The sequence below is a fragment of the Stenella coeruleoalba genome, assembly GCF_951394435.1.
Source record: "Stenella coeruleoalba genome assembly, chromosome: 17".
NCBI classification, from domain to species: Eukaryota; Metazoa; Chordata; class Mammalia; order Artiodactyla; family Delphinidae; genus Stenella; species Stenella coeruleoalba.
In genome coordinates, this window is record NC_137163.1 from 21201933 (window position 1) to 21226014 (window position 24082).

The 24082-nt window shown below is 41.9% G+C and overlaps 1 protein-coding gene across 2 annotated transcripts in view; it reads left to right on the forward strand.

Moving 5' to 3' along the window:
* Positions 1-24082, forward strand: part of TRPS1 (transcriptional repressor GATA binding 1) — a 1050606-nt gene that overhangs the window by 6055 nt on the left and 1020469 nt on the right. Inside the window, exon 1 of one of the 2 annotated variants that reach the window (XM_079901880.1) lies at positions 6346-6630. The exons of the other annotated variant lie outside the window; for it this stretch is intronic. The gene's annotated coding sequence lies outside the window, so the exon portion shown is untranslated. Of the gene's footprint in view, positions 1-6345; positions 6631-24082 lie in introns of those variants that run through there. 2 annotated transcript variants of the gene reach the window in all.

A 24082-nucleotide genomic window follows, 5' to 3' on the forward strand; every position in this document is an offset into this window, starting at 1 on the left:
GGTGCTGCTGGCCCTCAGTGGTAGGCACCCTGCTTCATACTGTTGAGGAAGATAAAGAAGTAAGGAGTGGTACCCATGCTGGCTTCAAGCAGAAACCTAGTGTGGGGCTTCCCTGGTGGCGCAGTGGTTGAGAGTCCGCCTGCCGATGCAGGGGACACGGGTTCGTGCCCCGGTCTGGGAAGATCCCACATGCCGCGGAGCGGCCTGGCCCGTGAGCCATGGCCGCTGAGCCTGCGCGTCCGGAGCCTGTGCTCCACAACGGGAGAGGCCACAACAGTGAGAGGCCCACTACAACAAAAAAACACAAAAAAACCCAAAAACAAACAAACAAACAAACAAACAAACAAAACAACAAAAAAAGAAACCTAGTGTGGGTATGATGTTTACCATCTCCTTGTTAAGCTGCAGTTTTTAAGACAGGCCCTTAAAAGGTTGTTTATTTCCTGTCAGATCCTTGACCTCCACAGTAGGAAAACCAAAACCAAAAATCAATCCCTTAATGCAGTGTATAAATTTAAGTCTCTAAATGGGAGCAGAGTGTTCTTTACCGAAGTTGGAAATGATTCAGTCGAATTGGTGAAAAGAGGACACAAAACAAGCTCAACATATTAAAACATGTTTCTTCACTGGGGGTTTCTGCACTTGTCCAAACTGTAGTTTAGAAACTCAGATAATGTCTAATTGCATTAAGAGGAGTCAAATTCCATGTTAATTCCTCTAGGCTACTCAACATTGGCCACCATCTCTTAAACAGCATTTGTTTTTCGTGTCTCCTTGGCCTGTCAATGTTTCTTATGTTTGCCTCAGCTTGGTGGGTTTGGAGTGGAGTGTGTAGGGAAGGGGAGATGAAGGGATAGAAAAGGTTGGTTTTGATTGGAAGAGCTTGTTGGGCAGTGTTATGTCACCTTTGACCCTTTCACTTTCAACCTGGGATCTGTCTTTAATATCAAATGGCTATTTCAAGAGTAGCACCTTAATACTTTAACATAAATGTGTCTTATAAGTAGAAGGATTTTTTTAAAATCTCTTTTATTGTGTTCCTTAATAAAAAAAAACCTTTTCCTTATTTTTTCCTGCTTAGCACACAATCGATGCAGCAGGCAATGTAAAACTTTTTTTTTATGTTGTCCCAGGACATCATAAGGCAGGGCAGCTTGTCCCTGGTGTATATTTAACTAGCATATTAATGAAGGGAAAAGCCCCAGTATTATTCTGGTTAATGCAGTTCTTTAAAGCTTCACAGCACAAAACAACATGTTTCACGTTACTGTTTACCCCCTTGAAGGAAACGGTGGTTTTAAGGGGACATCTTGAGACCTATCTGATTAGGTGCCACCATGGCTGCTCACATATCTCCTAGAAATCTGATACGCTTTACACGCATCCACATATTTCCATGGTGAGAATTTCCACGTGCGGTGCCACCAAGCCCTGCTCTCGTCACAGAATGAGATGATTTACCGGAGGGCTCTGTTAATTACTGAAACAAATAATTTACCACCTTTTTTGGATAGGCATTGTAATATGTAATCGTGGATATTAGAAACCTTTTGTCATCTACAGTTTTAGACGTTTCTTTTTTCTTAAGAATGGGAAAGGGGCCTAAATGTTCTTGTCTTGTATGACATCTGAGTCCCTGTGCCCAATTCACTAGCTGGAGTAGGTGGATTGATTATTTGTTTGGGGGCTGGAACAGGGCAGTGTTTGCTGTCAGGGGCCCACTGACCTACGCCCTCTGTGGCATTCACCTGTACAGTAAGTCCCCTACATATGAACAAGTTCTGTCCTGAGAATGCATTCATAAGTCCAATTTGTTTGTAAGTCCAACAAAGTTAGCCTAGGTACCCAACTAACACAATCGGCTATATAGTACTGTTCTGTAATAGGTTTATAATACATTTCATGCAAATAATACATAAAAAACAAACACAAAAATAAAGAATACATTTTTAATCTTACAGTACAGTACCTTGAAAAGTACAGTACAACAGCTGACGCTTCTTAGCAGTACCAGCTACATCACCACTGCTTATACGCTTGCTTCTGGACATCCTGGGCTTGAAATAAAGATACTGTATTACTGCACTCTATACAGTATGGTACAGTAAAGTACACAAAAGCACAACCACTAGTAGAGGATGCACACACACGACATTGTATGGCAGATGCGTGAACTGATGTGATTGGACATGTGAAAGCACCTTTGCATCTTTGAAAATTCACAACCTGAAGGTTCATATGTAGGGGACTTACTGTAAAGGCAAAAGCTCTGTGTTTTATAAAATGTCCTCTTTCTGTACTCATAAAGATCCTCTAAACATTAGGATGATTCTTTAACACGGTATATATCCTGATCAAATGAGGTCATCAAAAGGACCCAAATGCCCAGCTATGTATAAACAATGAAATGTGAAAGCACCTTTACACCTTTGAAATTCACAACTTGAAGGTTCGTTATGTCTGGGACTTACTGTATACCGAGAGGCTGCTTACTGGGACATCTGTGACTCTTTGCTTGGGGACTTTTTCTCTGGCTGGGATCTGTGGCGTAAGTTGGAAGTTCTAGGGAGTTGATTCCCCAGAAGCAGCTTCAGCCAATGAAGGATGAGGAATCGGTGGATAAAAGTCACAGCTTTCTTGCTCCTCAGCTAGGATAACTCTGAGGGAGAACCCTCACTGTCTCCCAGTGTCCCCCATGGGAATCAAGCTCCAGGTGCTTCCTCCCTGTATACAAAGTACCCGTTATGCTTCTTTCCCATCCCCGCCACAGTTCCCAGCTCATGACTGGTGCCTTCAGCGTTTTCACCTCCCAACCACTCTACTGGCACTTGAATCCCAAAATCTGTTTCTGAAGAAATCCAGAAATCCTCAGGAAAGGTTTCTGAAGTAATTTGGGGATTCAAACAGAAGACATCTGAGTTATATTGAACCAGCCAGCCCCAGACTGTCATGAAGAAACTCTAGGCCTCTTTGCTTTAAAAAAAAAAAAAAAAGACTTTATTTTTTAGAGCATTTTTAGGGTCACAGCCAAATTGCACTGAAAGTATAGAGAATCTCCCCCACCATAAATAGCCTGCATGAGAGCGGTGCCTTTGTGACCATCAGTGAACCTACGCTGGTGTGTCACCATGACCCAATGTCCAGAGTTTACCTTCGGGTTCACTCTTGGTGTTGTCCATTCTGTGGATCTGGACAAACGCATGACGACATGCATCCACCATGCTCTTGCTTCTCCTTAAGGATTGAATCCATGTTTTTTTCAAACCCTAAATTCATATTGAAATTTTACTCCTTTAGCTTTCCGTTCTGAGCTGCTGCCGCATGGGAGTGTCTGCATTTCATCTGCGTGTCAGTGGGGGGAAAGCCATCCCTCAGCAGGTCATTGGGGGTGGCTGTGCATACCTAAACGTGGAGGGATCACCATATGCCTTGGGATCTTTAGTTGAAACAGGCTATGTAAATATTATCTATTATTATTGCTAATAATGACCCACAGCTGTAATGGTGATAAAGCGTGTGTGCAACGAGTCCCAGATGCAAGCCTCCTGAGCCCTTGTCCTCGACGGCGACGTGAACTGCAGTGAACTTATCTTGTCAGACCCTATCCCCACGCAGGGAATGAAATCCCTGTTGCTCAGAAATGGTGGCCTGTTGTGCTTTACTGCAACTCAAGCCTCATTTGCACTTCTGAGCAGTTTCCCCCACTCTTTTCTTTTTTTTTAAATGTAGAATGGAATAATCAGCTATAGTTCTTGGTGGGAGGTCCCTTGTGCTCTGCCCTAGATTTTCAATCTGGCTGTCAGGCCAAGCCAGATTGTAGATGGGGGAGGATTATTTTTTTGTTTGTTTGTTTGATTGATCGGTTTGGATTTTTTGGGTTTTTAAGGGGAGGGGGGTTGGCAATTTTCTTTCTTTTCTTTTCTTTTCCCCTTTCCTTCTCCCCCTTTCCTTTTCATCCTTTCTCAATCACAGTGCTTGTAGCTGCACAGCTTCAAAAACTGTACATCCTCCCTGCTGGGCTGCAAGCAGTGAATTACCTCCCTGGGTTGAAGGAGAAAGTGACAGCCTGGGACCCAGGAGCCCAAGGTAACTGTGTGGCTGAAAGCTCCCAGCTTAATATCTCAGCAAGTTTTAGATTCCCAGTCTGTCTTCTGTCCACGGGTATTGGAAGCATTGTGGACTTCTCTCTTATTTCCTCTTACAAGTCCTCTTTTAAGAGGAAAGTCCTCTATTTCCTCTTAAAAGTCCCTATATATTTTCTTGAAAGCAATTTTGATCTGGTAATATTGTGTTTGTTGGTTGGTTTGCCTTATCAAACATCTGCCTGCCTTATTGACTGTAGGGACCACCTCTCCGTGTCCAGCACACTGCCTGACACTTAGGGAGGGCTCAGCAAATCCTTGTGTTGAAAGAGCAAATGAATGAAAAGCAAAAAGGAATCCCAGCTGTCACATAGCCCAGTGTTCTCCTCCTGCAGATGAGAAAAACAAAAGTTCATTGAGGAAAATGACTTCTGAGGAGTTTCAGAGCGAAGGTGCAAACCAGGAGGAAAACGCTTTAAACTTCTAACACGCCGCGGAAACAGAAAGCGTATTCTTCTCCTGGTGAACTGGGCGAGGCATCAGTGTGCTGATGGGAGAGCAGAGTTTGGGGACCCAGACGCGCACCCCATCTGGAAGGGCGTCTTCCACACGTCGGGCCCTGCAGCTGTTTTTCCAATTCTACCAGGCTGCAACAGCCAGAGTCATGGGATTCTAATAGGCTCATTTCCAGAGCGGGAGGGAGGCGCCTTCAGTTGGTTTTCCAGTCCAATTTCCCATTGTCCTTGCTTCCTAGCCAGCTGCACGTCCTATTAGCCATCTTTCAAACAATAGCATCTTCAGTGGCTGCTGACTTCCAGGCAGTTAGATTTTAATTGACGGCCTCCCTACCTGAGTGGGGCTAATGTGTTCTAGACAAATACTGATTTCTATGAAATACGGTCGGAGCAGTGGTCACCCATCTCTGGGGTAGGAGCTACAGGCATAGAGGGATATTAAAAAAAATTCTGAAGACTGGCTGTGTGCAAGGCAGAAGTGGCTTCCGTAAGGCTGGCTACTTTATTGAAGGGAGGTGGGGTTTTGTGATTCAGATTAAGGACCAGGTGCCAAGGCTTAGAATGCTGCTCAGAGAAGGAAAAATGCGTCAGCCATGACTTCAGTCTGGCAGGCTCTAGACAGACATGTAATAACGACATTGCTATACCCTTAAGCCAGTTACATGCTGAGGAAATCAGTTCAGTTTTGGGAAACCATCCTTCTTTCAAGGTGGATTTATTTCCTTCTCTACAGTGTTTCCCATCTATGAAATGGTAATAAATGCTTTTTTAAAAAAAAATCCAATATCTGGGTGAAATAAATTTTTACAAGGAAGGGTTCAATGAACTGAGGTTAAGTTAGCACTTCTCATTGTTCTTCTACAGTAGTGTTCTTGTGTTCTTTGGGCATTTTCTCTGTTGAGTATCCCCATCTTGTGAGACCACAGAGCACCTTATGGGAGAGTGTGATGGTGGATTCTAATTCTGAGAAACACACCTTTGGAAACAGTCTTTTGGTGTCCTCCCAGGCTTCCACATGTACGATTTGAATGACTCCTCGGCTTCCTTGGGTAAATTTTTCCTGCCTTGACAATTGAATTCTCATGGAAACTTTTCTACTGTGTTTGTCTTCTTGCATTTATCAGAATGAGCAGTTCCATAATAGGATCAGTAGGCACAGTAGTTTTAGACACATGTAAATATTATTTGGAACTTGAGGAAATGAACATCCAGATAGGGTCAAATAATTTACCCAAGATCACATCATTTTATTTTATTTTATTTTATTTTATTTATTTCTCTCTCTCTGAATACAAGAGCTGCTCCATTGAAGAGCTTCCTTTTTTTTTTCTTATTCCCTGAGGTCTTTCAGAGCATCTTGGTGGGAAATACCTCATTCCATTGTAGAACACAGTAGGTCTGACCCAGAGGCCTGAGTGCTTTTATAAACTCAGCAAAAGTGATGCTTATTACTGAGGAATATTTGTTCTTGCAAAGGAGCTCCTAGAATAAAGTATTTTTTGTTTGTTTGTTTTTTTTTTTTTTTTTTTTTTTTTTGCCGTAAGCGGGCCTCTCACTGTTGTGGCCTCTCCCGTTGCGGAGCACAGGCTCCGGACGCGGAGACTCAGCGGCCATGCGGCATGTGGGATCTTCCCGGACTGGGGCACGAACCCGTGTCCCCTGCATGAGCAGGCGGACTCTCAACCACTGCGCCACCAGGGAAGCCCGTGTTTGTTTGTTTTTTAACCCTAATTCCTTTTGCATCGTGAGCAATGCAGAAACTGAAAATGCCAAAGAGGGGGAGGAGAGAGATCGCAGAAAAGCTAGGCTCCTCAGAATAATGAACCTAATTTTTCCACAGCCCAACTGCTGGGACATGAAGACAGGAAAGCTTTTACCGGCATGGTGGAAAATGCCAAGCTGGAAGTGGAGTTCTCGGTTCCACTCCTGCTTGGTGGGAGGCCCTCGCAGTGTACACTTCTTTCCTGGCAGAGAGAGGAGGGGCCTGAAATATGGCTTTTCAGCTTTATCAGCAATTGTGTTGGGAAGCTATGGTGAGTTTGGGTTTGGTTTCCAAGTGTATGATTACCATCTTTCTAAGACGGTCAGAGAGAAAGCTTTTTAGGGGCAGGAGGAGGGACAGTCCTGACATAGCTGTCACTGTCTCCCAAGGAGGCCCCAAAGGGCTTGGAAGTCCATCAAAGTAGGAATTCCCAAAGTGCATGGTCAGGAAATTTCTGGGCAGAGTTTTATTTGGAGAATTGGACTATGAAATGCCATTGACTGACTGAATAACAGAATTCATCTTGCCAGGAATCTATTATAGACAGAGCTATTTTGAATTGGAATGGCTTGTCAATGGCTTCTCCCATTGTCCAGGAAGCAAAATGTCTCAGATGTGTAGTATATAGTGCAGAGGTAGGCACACGTGCTTTTTGCATGTGCCTTGTACATCAGCTAGTTCACTTTTGTAACCTCAGCAATTAGCCCAGTGGCTTGCGTCAAGTAGGGAATTAGTGATGTTTGTTGAATGAATGAATTAGTAAAGCGATTGAAGTTCTGATGTTGTAACTTCCTAGTTTAGAGATGGCTAAGTCAGCCAAAGGTCTTTGAGGCTCTCTTTTCCTCTCATGTCTTCTACTAAAAACCTGATCATTCACAGTGCTTTTGTTGTTCAATACAGGAATCTGGCAACCTTAACATCTTAGCAATTATGAAGATGAACTGGACGTTCCAGAACAAGTGATAACAATGGTGAGGCCACAAAGGCCTCTTCTGTGTGACAGAGAAGCAGCTCTAGGGAAGGACCCTGTTGGCTGAACTTGCAGCAACTGTTTGATAAACCAGTTACTAGAGACACTGCAGCCAGATGCTTGGGGGAGAGACTCATCTGTGATGTGGTTTTGAGAACTTTCTGGTTTTTCATGGCACTTCCTCCTCTGAATTCCAGCAGCACCTTCTTTGTGCTTTGCTTCCATCAGCTCACTTGGGAAAGAGCAGAGTGTTTGGGGTTGGGATTCCTGCAGTCAAGTCTGCTTGCTGTTGATTGTTCTCTTGCTATCATGTAGCATTTTTCCCAAGGATTAAACAAGATAATAAACGGGGAAATCCTGGTCAAATTGCCAAGCAACTTGCAGATACTAGTTGTGATGGTGGCATCTCATTTTATACTTAATTTTGGACAGGCTGCTAGATTGTTCATGCCTTAAAAGCAGAAGGCTATGGATGACCTTTGTGTGTGTGTGTGTGTGTGTGTGTGTGTGTGTGTGTGTGTGTCACAGGGCCTCGTAGGGGGACTTAAAGAAAATAATTGAATCAGTACTGTGATGGAGTGAACCAATGACTAAGCCTTAAGCTGAGAGCAGTCTGTCTTTGCCAGTTCAAACTTATGGTCATAAGGAGGGGCCTTTAGGAGATTGGGGAGGTGAGGGGCATGTAGGGGTGGAGGAGATGGGAGGAGGGAGAGGATATCGGAAGTCTAGGAAGGTATCTGTCATCCCCTCCTTCAGGGACAAATGGAAAAGGAAAGTCTGGGAGGAGGCCTAGTGGAGGTGCTCTTGAGAACGTAAGTGCCTTCTTTTGTGGCAGCCAATGGTGCATCTAAATGGGTCATGAACGTTAGTATTGGCTCAGAAACCCCAGGCTGAGAAGCCAGCAGTGCCAAACGAGAGAAATAACCCGAAGGTTTTTTTTTTTTTTAAACTACTGCTTATGGGGTCTTTTTTTAAAAAAATATTTATTTATTTATTTGGTTGTGCCGGGTCTTAGTTGTGGCAGGCGGGCTCCTTAGTTGTGGTTCATGGGCTCCTTGGTTGTGGCATGCGAACTCTTAGTTGCCGCATGCATGTGGGATCTAGTTCCCTGACCAGCGATTGAACCCAGGTACCCTGCATTGGGAGTGTGGAGTCTTAACCACTGCGCCACCTGAAGATTTTAAAGAGCCAAAATGCCCAATCCCCATGGAAGTTCGAAGGAGAATTATAGGTCCATTGGCTTAGAGCAGGTCTCGCCTTCTGTCTAGCTAGGGATCAGAGGGACAATGGGAGAGGTGAGGAAGCTCTTATTTGGCTGAACTCCATCTATATCGGAGGGCCGAGTATGCACTTGGAAGATCTGGTGACTTTGTAAAACTGTTTGCAAGGCCATACGGATATGTTTTTAGTTTAAACGAGGGTCAGTGTGATCTGTTAAAGAGTCGGTGGCTTAAGTGCTCCTCTTGTCTCGCAAGGCAGCCCAGGGATGGTTTCATCCTTGTTGACAGCCACTCCCTGAAGCTCTGGACTAGCCATTACTGGCTTTGCTAGGGCGTGTCCCAGCCTTGTCTGCCTGACCAGCCCTTCCCTCTCTCTCCGGAGTCTTGTTTCTTTCGGTGCTGCATTGTCCTTCGTGTCTGAGGTGGGTACCGCTGCCTGGGAGTTCTCTCACTGTAGGTTTGGGTGTGGCTGCCGAGTCAAAGATGAACACGACTCCTGGCTGCCTCCCAAGTGATTCTTCCAGTGGCAGCAGAATAACACCTGTGGGAAAGTCATCACAAGCTAAACAGGACCCAGAAGGAGTAAGTCGGTCCCAATGCCTCCCTGCCCAAGTTTCACTCCCCTCGATGCGCTCCGTACTCACTCTTCTCACAAGATCATCACACCCATTTTTTCTGTCCCAAACGCTAAACCTTTTCTTGATATGAATCAATTCGTGTTGCCATCATTTGTTGTGTTGTTTCAGCATCCATCTGTGTGTTAAGTGAGTGTCTTCTATCTTCCTTTATAAGTCCACAGCCATGAGGATTTGATTGTATCTATCATAATGAGCTTCTCGAGAGGAGTGACAAAGGCTTATTCATGATCGCGTCCATGGGACCTGGGGATGGAGTTTCTGCTCAGGTACCGGCACATGGTTGTCGTTCAATAAAGATTCAGAGGATAGGAATTGAAAAATGCCAGGCTTATATGTGTGCCAGGAAAATTAGAAACACTGGTCATTAATCATGAGTGTGTTCATTAAAGACCCAGATGGAAATTCAGAGTGATCGTGAATGCAGAGCTACCGATAAGCTGAGTTTCTGCTTTGCTTTTGACTCCCTTATCTTTGACAGGACCCCCATGTCAACTGGTAGTAAATGTAGGCTCAGGATGTATAAGGTCTCTGAAGAAATAAAAGACCTAGTAGCCAAAAGTAGGCTCTGAATAGCGTATGTCTTTGGGAGACCAAGAAGGCTGTCCAGGAGTCAATGTGAAGCCTTGAAACTGTGTTGGGCAGACTTTTCCATCGTTTCTTTGCTGGCTCAAGAGTTCCCTCGTCACCTGTGTGTTTCCCCTAATAAATCTGTTCATTATGTTGTGTATACATAGTTCTTTTAATTTCTGACTGGCTGAGTTACTCCTCAGAATGTTGTATAATTTCTATTGTGAATTGTCGTTGCTTTGAGAGAAACTGAAACTCATTTGCATGTATACCCTCTCTAAGCCAGTTCCCCTCTAATGGCACACCACTAATTTATGGCCTAAGTTTTTCTTTTTTTTTTTTAATCAGTGTCATCATGCTGAGGTCAGCTTCACTCTACCCCATGGGCTATGCTCTTCTATACACAAGAACTTAAGGAATACATTAGGGACCCAGGAGGATAAGGGGACTCCTACAAATCCTGACTCCTCTCTCTGTGTCCAGAGATGGCATAGGTGGGCTGAGTGTTTATAATCATGCTTATCATGATGGCCATTAAGAGAGGATTAACGAGGCTTCCCTGGTGGCACAGTGGTTGAGAGTCCACCTGCCGATGCAGGGAACACGGGTTCGTGCCCCGGTCCGGGAAGATCCCACGTGCCACGGAGCGGCTGGGCCCGTGAGCCATGGCCGCTGAGCCTGCGTGTCTGGAGCCTGTGCTCCGCAACAGGAGAGGCCACAACAGTGAGAGGCCCGCGTACCGCAAAAAAAAAAAAAAAAAAAAAAGAGAGAGGATTAACGTAAGGAGATTAAAAGACTAACATTATAAGGAAATACGCTTTGAGGTTGTTCTAGGCATAGTTTGCTCTAGACCAATTAATACTGGAGAAATTATAGCTCACAAATGTCTCCATTTTGATTAGCTTGAAATGTGATTTAGACCCGTTCAGTTTAACATATACTAACTGAACACCTACTATAAACTCAGAAAGTTTACTAGGCACTTGGTATGCAGAGCTGGATGACACAGGCCCAGTTTTCAAAGAACTCATCAGAAGTTTTGTTCGCAAGGATGAAGAATTCTACATTTAACCCTTAACATGGTTCTGAAAGAATCTAGATTTCAGACCAAATGTATATCACAGGCACTGCCTTTCTTCATATTACTGATTATTCCTTATTCATATATTTTTTTCACTTTAGTGTTCTCATAGTTCCCACAGGATCTGAAAAATCGTTTACCTGGCCTTGGTCAATCTCCACCTATTGTTAATTTACCCGAAGACTGCTTCCCTTTACAGGGACATAAATATACAAATAGTTTTTGTTTTTTTTTTTTACATCTTTATTGGAGTATAATTGCTTCACAATGGTGTGTTAGTTTCTGCTTTATAACAAAATGAATCAGTTATACATATACATATGTCCCCATATCTCTTCCCTCTTGTGTCTCCTTCCCTCCCACCCTCCCTATCCCAACCCTCCAGGCGGTCACAAAGCACCGAGCTGATCTCCCTGTGCCATGCGCCTGCTTCCCACTAGCTATCTACCTTACGTTTGGTAGTGTATATATGTCCATGCCTCTCTCTCGCCCTGTCACAGCTCACCCTTCCCCCTCCCCATATCCTCAAGTCCATTCTCTAGTAGGTCTGTGTCTTTATTCCTGTCTTACCCCTCGGTTCTTCATGACATTTTTTGTTTTCTTAAATTCCATATATGTGTGTTAGCATACGGTATTTGTCTTTCTCTTTCTGACTTACTTCACTCTGTATGACAGACTCTAGGTCCATCCATCTCATTACAAATAGCTCAATTTCATTTCTTTTTATGGCTGAGTAATATTCCATTGTATATATGTGCCACATCTTCTTTATCCATTCATCCGATGATGGACACTTAGGTTGTTTCCATCTCCGGGCTATTGTAAATAGAGCCGCAGTGAACATTTTGGTACATGACTCTTTTTGAATTATGGTTTTCTCAGGGTATATGCCCAGTAGTGGGATTGCTGGGTCATATGGTAGTCCTATTTGTAGTTTTTTAAGGAACCGCCATACTGTTCTCCACTACAAATAGTTTTATATTAGGTTTAGAGAAAAGAAGATGTATAAGCTCTAATTACTACAATGTCAGATTCAGCAGTAACTTTTTTTTTTTTTTAACGTGTTTACCTGTCGCCGTGAAGGTCTATCCTCTCTCTTCTGCTAGTCTGTGTTTTCTTCCTTTTCAGTTCAGCTCAGATCGCAACTGTTTTCTTGGGCCTTTCTTAACCGGCCCAGGCCCTTTTCTAACTTCTAAAACACTGATTTGTCTGACTGTATTTTGGCACTTCACGTGTATTGTATTGTTATTATCTCTCATCTCTATTCTTCAATTAGCCCTGTGAGGAACTCAAGATGTAGCTGCATTGCGTGTGCTTTTGTGTTCTTTGAGCATCTAGCCTAGAACCTCGCACATAGCGTGCAGTTAACAAACAGCTCCTATTTGTTAATTGATTTTGCTTTTTCCTACGTGAGGTGTTGGTTACCCATATTAATTAATGCCCAAGGCAAAACATGACAGCTGCATGCGCTGGTCTAAGAAATATAAAAATCAAAGCAAACCCTTGAAATCTGAGAGACTAAAACCTCATCTTGATAAGGGAAAGCACAGTTTTATGAGCTCAGCCATCATTTAGCATTTTGGCTTCCCCTGCATGATCTGGCATGGTACCACACCACAGAAATATTTGTTTACTTCTTAGGACCCTGGGCTGGGGGCACAGTGCCACTCTCCATGGCCTGCTTTTGTCATTTTTCATGTTTGGCAGTTGAAGCTGATCCAAATAAAATGTTATTTGCAAAAAAGTTAAAAGCAAAATGTTCACTGAAAAGACATTCTTCTTTGAGTAGGGAATATCTCTGTATTTCTTGTTTGGTTTTAACATCGACATTGGCAAATGACTGGTTTATCAATGCTTGGCTGTCCACCATGCAGCATCTTATTGGAACAATTAAAATGGTACAGAAAAGTCATGGCAGTGGAGCTGAAGCTGGGAGTTTCCTGGGAACCATTTAAGATACTTGGCAGATTTTGCCAAACAGGCCTAGGCCACATGTAGGCAAATAACCATGCGTTAAAGAACTTTTTCAAATCTCCAAGTAATCTCTCTTGGACATCTTTTTTCTTTTGTTTCCAAACACACAAAAAGAAAGAGTCAGTGCCACTGAGCATAAATCATCTCAAGTTGCTCAGGGGTGACATAATGTGGGTCAAGGTCCAGTGACCTGGAAAGATGGAGTCCAGGATAGCAGGAATCTCAGACTTGCCCCAACTTCCTCCATGTCGTCTAGCCCTAGTATGCTACTTCCTTCTGGCTCTGATATGTGTTACGTATAAGTTTATATCCTCTAAGACCTAAACCTGTATAAACATTTGACAACCTACAGAAAACCTTTTTTTGTAGGGTGGTGGGGAGAGAAAGCAAATAGGTGAATCCGACCACCCCCTTTAATACAAGGCCTCTGTCTCCATCCTTACTTTGAGAATCCTTTTAGCGTTGCAAAGCAGTAGGGTAGAATCCTAGACCTGTTTCTTTTCCAAGGGAAAAAAACTCTCATGGAATCAGCGGCTTTGGAATTTATTTGTGGCCACAGAGATAATCCCTTTTATAGGAAGAATGAACTAGCAAATAATTCCCAGCCTCGAGCATGCTTATCTCTTGCCGAATCCCCCCTTTTTTCAAGTTAGAGTGTTCTTTATTGAGAAATGTGTTTGCTTTTCCAGTGATTCTGTCCTTGTGCAATTATTATTTGTTGTTGTTGTTGTTGTTGTTGTTTGACTTTGAGGTTCAAGGTTCTTGTCTGGAGGAGACTTGGGTTATTAACAAACTCATCCAAGATATGCAGGAAAGATCTCCGTTGAGTTAAAAGGTATTTGCTTGCCCACAAGTTCACATTTGCATTTGCATCTTGGCCAGCCTTTGTTTCTTGGAAAGCGTTTTTCACACATGCTGAGCCTTGGTGGGAAAATATAAACTCCTGGCTTTGAAGGGTGCCATGTATGCAAATGTAAAAATGTGGTAGGATAAAATATATCTCCGTACTGGGCCAAGGCTGGCTTTATAATTTCTCATTTCGGTTGGCATCCATGGCTTTCACTCTTCTGAGAGATGTAAGTACAGTGCTGGGTGGGGTTTGTGTGGATATAGTCTTACCAGTGCAGATCTATAACCTGAATCAACCTGGCCTCTGAACTTCCATTTTAATTCCATAGGACATTTGAGCCTCAGCGTTTTTCACATTTTGCCTGTCAGGGAGCAGCTTGACTGTTTCTGATGGGATACTCTTACATTTCTACAGGGGTATAAAGGTTCTTTCAACACCAAAGGAATAGAATCCAGGAGAGAGGCACAAAGCAGTGGAAGTGGTTTAGGGAACCTTATTTTCTTCCCAAATATAACTGAACTACTGAAAGTGTGGAAAAAGGAAAATAACTATTATTAAACGGTATAATCTAGTCAGGTATTTTCAAAAGACAAAATGACCACTCAGAAACTTTGAGTTCTAGCCAGTCCTCTCAGGAAGTCCTAACAAGTGACTGAAAGTCATGGGTGGAGCCATGGAAAATCACGGTCAAATAATGAAGTGTCAAAAAAGATCATTTAAAGTAACACGAGATGAACCAATGCCACTGGTGAGCCAATTCTGAGATGAGGAGAGAATATTTTCATTCTACCGGAATTATTTTTCTGGCCATTGACTGTCTTGTTCCTAAGTGTCTGTATATTTAGCACTTCCTGTGTTGCATTTGAATTATTCTCAAAATTGGGTCTTCAGTGTTGATCTAGGCACTGGGGTTCTGTTCATATTACTAGGCAATGTGTGGACGGCACAGATGTCTTTCCATGGAAGCTATACTCTAGATTTAGTGACATAACGTAGGGGAGGTGCCTAGCATTGTGCCTGGCATATAGCAAGTGCTCAATGCAGTAGTTACTGGCGCATTTCAGAAAAAAATCCTTTGTCATCCAGGAGCATATAGTCAAGTAAAGTAAACAGAAAAGAGACATGAAACTATTATTAATGATGCAAGGCAACATATGATTATGTATCTGTTTTTAGAGTCAGTCAGACTGAACATTAGTGGTACAGAGAAGGGAGACATCAATATGGACTTTGGCAGTGGGAAAGGTCTCATGGAGCAGAAACGACCTGAGCTAGAACTGAGGTTAGGGAGAATTGGGACAGGCAAAGAGAAGGGAAATGATAGGCTGAGAGCTTGAAAGTGATACGGCATGATGAGGGGCAGAAAGCCCCAAAGTCGGTAGGGTAGTTGACGAGATTTGCTGTTTGTGCACCAGATCCCTAAAAGGAACAATATTTTCCTTCCTTGGTTAGTCATATTCACATTTCTTTTTCTTTGAATAGAAAAGTAGGCTTAGCCTAAGTACCTTGGTTGAGGCTGAGGTACCAACTTGCCTGGCAACAATGCTTTAAACGGAGCAGCTTTCCTGGCTACAGAAACTAACGCGAACTATCAGAAGGAGATGCTGTGTGTAGATTTCCCAGAATATCTGACCATTGTCTGGGTCATAGAACTGATATTCCAAGTACAAGTTAGATCATTTCCATTCATGGACATAAGCGAGATGCTTCTCCTTTAGGTAACTCATTTGAAAAGGCTGTTTCCTGAGTACCCATTCTTTATTTTATTTTATAGGGCAAATGTTATGTGCCCACAGCATAGGGTAGGATATCATAAAAGATACTTGTTCAGAGTTTAATTATTGTGCACAAGACTCCAGCAGAGTGATTTCAAAGCCTTTTGGAATGACCGAATATTCAGTTTTCTGTACCCACAGCTGTCTATTCTTATGCTTTATGGAGGCCTTCCTTTCCTCTATTTGTTGAAGATATAAAACCACATCTCAAAACCCATGTAAAAATACTATAAAAAGCATCCATGATTAATAGAACGTTTTCTACATTAACTGTCTTAACCAATTCTATTAAAAGAAATTTTAAAGAATATCTCCCCTCTTTTTTCTCCTTCCAAGTTTTAGGGGGTGTTCCAAATATGGAAGCCTTCTGTCAGAATTCCCTCAGATTGACAGGGTGGCTTTATGATCGTGATATAAAAAGACAGAGGTTTCTCCTCCCCCCCCCCCAAATGGTTGTTTTAACCATCTGACAACTAAAAATGTGCTTAAGAACTTGGTACACTGATGAAAATGGAAGTCATACACTTTATCTGAGACCCTGTCTATTAAAAAAATGACAGGAAACAATCAACGTGCTTTTAAACTCATTATTATTAACTCTCTGCTTGGGGTGTGCCTTTCTCAGAGGCTATACCTTGTCTGAGAATCACCTCCTCTCTGTCTCTGTGTCTCTATCTCACTCTGTCTCTGTCACTCTCAGCATTTTTTCCTCCACTCTCCCCTCTGCTGACTTTTCCACAGCCTTCACTTTATTTACGAGAAATTGAAGTGACAATCTAACTGAGACGGTGATGGTCAGGTTTCAAAAAATAATACAGCACGTTGAAGAGAAACAATCACCAGAACTCAAGCGCTTGTAAGAAGCCCAAGATAAAAGAGTCTTGTTTTCTTGGCAAGCCCGATAGATGTTCTGCAGTGACAAATGATATAACTGTTATCTTGACACCATACTCTCCCATGTTGAAACTGTTTATGAGAAACAAACATCATATGAAAAACAGATTGCCAGACACTAAGTAAATCACTATAAAGGGTAGTGAGTCAAGTATTGCCAGTTTTACCCACATTGTCATTGTTATGATGTAACACATTCCTGAAGTCTGATATTGTATCCAAATTTGGGCACAAAAACCTCCTCTTGATCAGTTGGCTGAAACTCCCCGCTGCATAATATGTCACACACACACAGAGACACAGACACACACATACACAGATTTGGATGCACACCCAACCTGAGTGAAGCACAAAGGACAATCCGGAAAGGATGGACTGTTAAAAAGGTGTGCGGAGATTATACAAACTGTAAATTCCAGCCCTTGCCCAGGCAATAAACCCAGTAATCCTCTAAGCTCTGCTAGCAATGATTAATAAACAGTGGGTGTGCTAAACATATGGAAAAATCATCCCATCTGGACCATTTAAAACTAGGACATAGACTTTATCTTTGTTTATTTCATCCTTAGCTAAAAGGCTTATTATGAATTGCAATAATCCAAGAAGCCAACCATGGAAGACAGACAAACTCTTTAGATAAAACCAAAAAAGCAAGTTCTGTAACCGAGGACCAGATGTATTTTTGGGTTTAGCCCTTGTACATATTTAGCCGAGCTTTTCAAGTGGTGAAGATTTGCATGTTTGTTTTGCAATACTAATGAATATGTTTTTGATTTACATTTTAGAAAATGGAAACTTTTATCTTCTTGGGGCTTTGTAACTTAATGACTTCCAGAGGGTGGCTTGGTGTCCTCTTTTAACCCTTCACCATGAGAAACGTATCTCTTTCAGAGGCCCAGCGCTCTATCTTCCTGAATGAAACCCCTAAGATAATGTGGTTCTGTCTTTTGTTGCCGGAATGGCAAGGGTTGAAGAGCTTTTGGCTTTCAATCTAGTGAAAACATATGTAAATGGCAAATTATTTTTAAACTAGCTTTAATGTGAATCTTGGGGGTATAGAGAATGACTCCACAGATGATATTTATATTAGATGAATAAGGACAACTCTTTTGGAAAAACATTGCTTTGAGAGGTAAGATCTTGAGTATTGGTTCCATTTCCTTGGAGATAAAGATTGTTTTAGGAGGATGAGGAAAACGTCTTACTGAATTTTTTACTCCTGGAAGATATCCTTAGGAGCAGTTCTTTCTTCCTCTAAGTTTCTTTGAAGATGTTACGTGGAAAAATAAGTAAACATATTTTCCCCCCAAGACTTCCTGTGCTTGTAATTTGGATTCGACAAGGACCTTATCAGAAATGGAAAATTTATCCTTGAGGGATAACAGAGTATTTTAGAATAAGAGATAACTCGAGCTTTGAACTCTCATTATTTGACAAATTGGACCAAGGAGATAGTTTTTCTTCCAAATTCTTCCAGTAGTTTTTAAAAATAGAATATGATAAAAGAATAAGTATGCCCTTAAAAGCCTGTGTTGGGGCCATGAAATCTTTTAAATGCTTAACTTTCTGGGACAAACAAGTAAAGGTGTAATATCACACTGAGCATGAAATGGGGGATGTTTTACATTAGCTCTACAGCGATTAGCTGCGTTGAGGTTCAATGAAAATGTGCTAGTGAGGGCTGAGTTGTCCTTTGATAAGGAACCAATGGCGTTTTTATTATGTAATATCTGAAAGGCTTATGATCAAGAGGCCCTAAACCTAGTTCTTCACAAGGGAAATCATTTCACCCCTAGAGATATTTTTCCCACCCAGACTCTCTTAATAACTAGTTTTAACTTTCCAGAACAGTTTTATAGTGTTGTATTAAAATTGGATACATATTTGCTGTGAGTTCTTGGTTAGCAGGCATTTTCTAACACAATTTATTTAAACCAAAAAAGGTTGAAATGTGGCGTAAGAATTCCTTACTTTCCCTTAAAAATTCCTCCAAAACTTTCAGTTCTCTTCTATTTTAGATCCGAGAGAAAAAAATACCTAAAAAAATACCTAAGTGTATTTTAAAAATACCTAAATGTATTTTAAAAATAGTTATTTTTCTTATTATTCAGGATCTAAGCCTAATGGATATTTCTTTTAATGTGATCTTAACTTATGAGATCTTATTTTAAGATTATTTATTAACAATTTAGATCCTAATTTATCCTTGCCCTTCCTCTACGATAAAGAGGAAGGGAACAGGTAACCAATTGATTGTGTAAGCACTGTGTGCCTGGAAGTTTGTCTTTGCTATGTTATGATCACAGAGGCCTACAAGTAGATCTTATTACAGAGGAGCAAATCGAATCTTAGAGAAGCTAACTAATGTAAGGTCACAGAATTAGGTTGATACAGACCCAGGATTCAAACTCAGTTCTTTCTGCTTTTCAGAATGATTTTCTCTGCCCAACATCATGCTGTTGTAGCCCTTGCATCTCAGAGTCATTAATCTCAAATCTCTTTTTTTGTTGGTGCTCTTCAAAATGAATGTGTCCAGCATACCAGGTACCTCGAATAATGTCAATCTGCTTGGGCATAGACAACCAGCTGCTGGTGGGATTGCTGGATGAATATTGTGGAGCAGCTAGTGGGAGAGAGTTGGGGAAGAAGACCAGAAGGAGACATGGCGTAGCCAGGAGAAGAGCAGTGGTGGCCTTGGCCAATGGATCCTAACCTTTGTGTAGCATCCTTTGAGACGCTGATGGAAATTATAGACCCTGTCCCTAGAACATTTGCTAAAAATTTCAGGAATTTGCAGACCTGCTGAAGTTGCTGAGACTGACGGATTCTATGCTGAGTCCTTGACCTTAGTCGTTGATACTCTAAAGTACGGTCCATGGCCCAGCAGCATCAGCAATCTCTAAAAGCTTTCACAAGAGAAGGATCTCAGGCTCCACTCAAGACCTATCAAATTAGAATCTACATTTTACTAGGTCCCTAGATGACGGCCAAGCACCTTACAGTGTGAGAAACACTGGTCTAGGCAGGCAATAGTCAAGTAGGAATGAGGGTGTGAGGTTGACGTGTCGGAGGGTAAAGGTAGTGAAGATCGTGCTTAAGCAGGAAGAATGGGGAGGGAACAGGGTCTCAGATTTATCAGGAGATGGGAAGATGGTTGGAGGCTGGTCATGGAGCTGTTAACTGTGGACATTTCTCATCTTCAGTCATGGTCAGTGGGTAGGAGGCACTTGCTTGAGTTGTCTGATTCTTCTTATCAACCATCTACACTTACTGAGTTTCAAATGACTAGAGTAGTTTTCACGTGATAGCCATGAAAAAGTCATAGTTTAAAAGTAGGAAGTATTTGAGAAATGATGAAATTGTTTATTTGACTGTTAGTCACTTAAACTACTCAATCTGGGTTCGTTTTGATCGTCTTAAATTAGTATTGCTAAGAAATGGCTTCCACATCCTATGGAAAAGTGGTTTGAACTATCTTCTTTTAATTAAGCGTTTTGGATGGATGTCCACACATTCCTTGCAGTTTCTGATGTATCCTCACGATCTCTGGGACAGAGTTGCAGGAAGTAGCTGAGCAAGGTGTCTTATACACCATAGCCATTCAGAGCATTTTTTAACAGGAGTGGAAGGTCCTTGTAGGGACTGGCCCTGGCAAGGCAGCATCAGAACTCTTATTAGAACTTGGTCCACCCCACCCAAAATGAGAACCTGGGTCATATAGATGGTGACCGTAAGATAGTTTTGCTGTAAATGCACTTATTCACTTTTATTTGTTGGCCTTTTAAGCATGTGAAGCCTTAACAGGTAGCCATTAACTGCTTTAGGTTAAAGATCCCTTTGTGATACGACAGTGCACAAGTCTATAGCATATCAGTGGTACCAGTGTTCTGTTGGGAGCACTTCTTGGGTGGGAAAAGGACTTGAGACCCATAAAATAGTATAACTAGGCAAGATAAAGTATCTCTGGTTAAACTGTTTCCAGGTGCAATGGATTCTGGGGAGGACACAGCAGAGTTTTCAATAAGAAAGTAATTTAGGCATTTGGCACACATTCATTGAGAACGGGCTCTGCTGCAGGGCTTGTGTGGGTGACGGACATACAATTATGACAAGGACATGTTCCCTACCCTTAAGGAAGTCCAGTCAAGTGGAGTAGGTACTATGGGAGCGGAGGGGTAGAGTGCCATGAATGCGTATTGAAAAGTGCCCTTACCTAAATTTTTTGGGTCAGTGAAGGCTTCCTGGAAGGAAGTAAAGGAAGTGAAGAAAGAGACGTATAAACTCCTATTGAAGTGGTGAGGGGGCAGAAGGGTGCCCAGGCAGAGGGAATGGGATGTACAAAGGCTCAGAAGTAAGAGATAGGATGGTGCTGTCAGACAACAGGAAACATGCTGACACCATTAGAGTGTATTGCCTGCGGATCTGGAAAAAAACCTTAGAGCTTGAAGAGGCCTTTTAGGTCAACTAGTCTCAGCCCCCCAAGATGTCTTAAGAGATGATCCCTCATTGTCTCTTCAGCACCTCCTGTGATGGAAAGCTGCCCAACGAAGTCCTTCCATAGGGAGAAATGAAATCCATCTTCTGCTTTTCATCACTGGTCCTAGTTCTGCCCTTTCTTGTCACCAGGACGATTTGAAGCTTCTTCTAGTCAGTGACCCCAACACCCTTTTGGGGACTGCATTGCCAAAGGAGATGAGGCAAAGTCCAACTGGACAATGGCACACGTGCAGCAAATATTGTACTTCATGCATTCAAATCCTACCATATCCCTGAGCTGCGGTTTTATATAGGCTCTCAGTCAATCACGATATTTCATGGAAGAAGTGGGAAGAGGCCAGATATTTGGCTTAAAGAGCTCACATTATTAAGATCATATTAAGGATTCAATTCTGTGCAAGCCTTCCTGTGAATTCCCACTTCCCGTCCACCAAGTCTTATACGATGCCACTGTTGTGCTGGCTTGAACTGTCAGCACACCTGTACCTTTTTAATGATTATGGCTAAACCCTAGTGCCAGCTGGAGGGAAAGGTCACATTTCATAGTGGTGTAATTGGAGAACTGTGTTTCTTAGGACTAGAGGTAGCAGAGCCTTGTTGGAAAGTTTGAGAACATAGACCTAGTCAAAAGCCACTTACCTTTAGTAGTGAATCACTTCTTAAATAACTGATTGGATCTCGATTTCTTATTGTGTCTGCTCCCTCATATAGCTAGAGGATTAAGCTAACAGAATATGTCCAGAAACCAAAGCAGAATCTGGGTCATAAGAGAGGAAAGAGCTGCAGGTAATTGGGTCCAGTGTGTAATATGGGGTCCATAATACACTTTCACACCTTCTGCATTTATGATTGAAAGGATGATTTTCCTCAGCAAGTGGTCCTGAATCATCTTTATTAGTTAAAGCCATGTTTGCTGTTCTAATAATAAAAAAGTAACTTCTATTTATTTCTGTAGCCTGCCTGTTCCTTAATGCAGACTGTTGATGGAACACAGACATGGGTAAGCATTGTCATAGTGCCTTTTACACTGTAGAAGTATGTCCTTATAAGAAAAGATTACATATGTAGAGTCACAATGCTTAAACTGTAGACATGAGCTTGGTTTCAGAGGAGATGAAGTGACGTCTAAAAGGTGAAACATGCGTAGCACTTGAGTTTAGAAAATTTTAGTTTCATTTGCAGCAACACAGCGAAAATATCCAAGATCTAATCTTAAAATAAAACTTGGCTCTAAGAGGCACGTGTAATAAATTAGCAGATTAAAGTTGTTTACACCTTTGGCATTTTTAATCTCATATTTCTGCTTTGAATAACTCTCCTGGCAATTATATGCTAGTTTTTTTTTACCATATAATTCTGAAAGTTGCATATTGGATATGCTTTTGATATTTACTTCAACTATTTCTTTCTGCCTCTGACCGTAAGATGACTATTAGTTAATGACAGCTCACAAAATATTCTCATTTATGTTTGATTTACTTTTCAAATGAATAAATATGAAAATGTACTTTTTGTGTAAATAAATAGTATTTGGTAAAACTATTTCCTGTTTCTTTTGAAAATGCCTTCATAAGTTGTTACTTTGATACTTTGAAATAATAAATATTTAAATTAATTCAACACATTTGAAGAAATATTTATGTGAGTCTCTGGTGAGTTAGACATGGTCCTACATCCTGCAGAGGGTATCAAACTGAGGGACACATTCTTTAGCCCTACAGGGGCCTTACAACTTTGTAGACAATTTAGGATTGATACTCAAATGATTGTCATGGAAGGGCCATGAATGAAATTCAAAGACAGTACTGTGGATCCAAAGGGGGAAAAGGTAATATCATTATGTGCTACAAATATAAGATTTTTTTTTCATATTGGGACATCCTCATCAGATACTTTCTTGAAGAGACTTTTCTTGACCTCCCCTAAAATGTGTCTGATTTCCTCTCTCTTAAAGATCTCCGTGTGCTTCCTTAAAAACAACAAAACAAAACAGCTTTATCGAGGTATATTTCACATACCATGACATCCACTCATCTAAACATCCATCCATCTCTATGTTTCCATGTGTGTGTGCGTGTGTATGTGTGTGCTTGAGAGTGTATGCATGTATGCACTGTGTGTGCACTAGACTAACCTAGGTCTGGACTTCCTCTGAGCACACCGCTCTCCCTGCAGCCCTGTCTGGTCATGGCTCTTTTCCTCCATCACCTCCTGGACCATTGGTCATGAAGGTGCATTTGGGTGTCTTCCTAGTTCACCATTTCCATTTCCAGACTGTTCATTCTCCTTCCCTCTTCCCTAGAACCCTGCAGTTTTGACTCTCTTGTCATTAGACAATCCCACCTACCACCTTCTTTGTCTGTGGACCCCGGGATCACTCCTGTTCATTTGTTGAAGACTTTCATTCCTGGTTGACTGTCGTTCTCTCTTTTCTTAATTCTCCCTTATTTTAATATCCAGAGGGTACTTCTGATATCCTGGCCACTCAGTTCCTTGACCTCCTTTCCTCCAGTGATCTCATTCCACACTCTTCCTCTAGTCCCCTCCCTCCCATGATTCTTCTCTAGACTAGAATCTAGACTTCCTGTGACCTGTCCATAATTTCAGTTTCAAACATCCCACCCTCTGACCTCCACTTCCTATCTTTTCAGCTTAATTCCTCTAATATTTGACGCCATCACTCCTTGAACTCTCTGGGACCTGCAATCTATTGATCTTACCACCTTTCTCCTCTCCCTTCCTCCTAATCCTAATTCCTCCCTTCCCAGCTTAAATCCTGTGCTCAGTTATTATAATCATACCCTTGTACCTACTCTCAATTCTCTTGACTCTCTTGCTTCCTTGAACCGACTTGGAAAAAACCCATCCTTGGTTAAATCCAACTCTGCCTAATCTATGCCTGTACCTATGCACTGAATGTGGCTGGAAAACACACACACACACACACACACACACACACACACACACACAATGACTGGTTTTATTGTTAACCTTATGACCATAAACCTCATGTGAACATCTAATGCTTCCCAGCAATCATACTACCTTTTCCTAATGTATTCACCCCACTCTTCTAGACAACTGTTTTATACCCGTTCTTTCTTTTTCAAACCTCTAGCATCTCTGTGTCACCAGAGATGGCTTTGCTTCCTACTTTTTTGGAAACACAGAAGCAATCAAAAGATAACTTCCTGCAGAATACCACCCCCGAATTTAGCTACCTCCCAGTACCTGTACTGACCTATTCTTGCATCCCT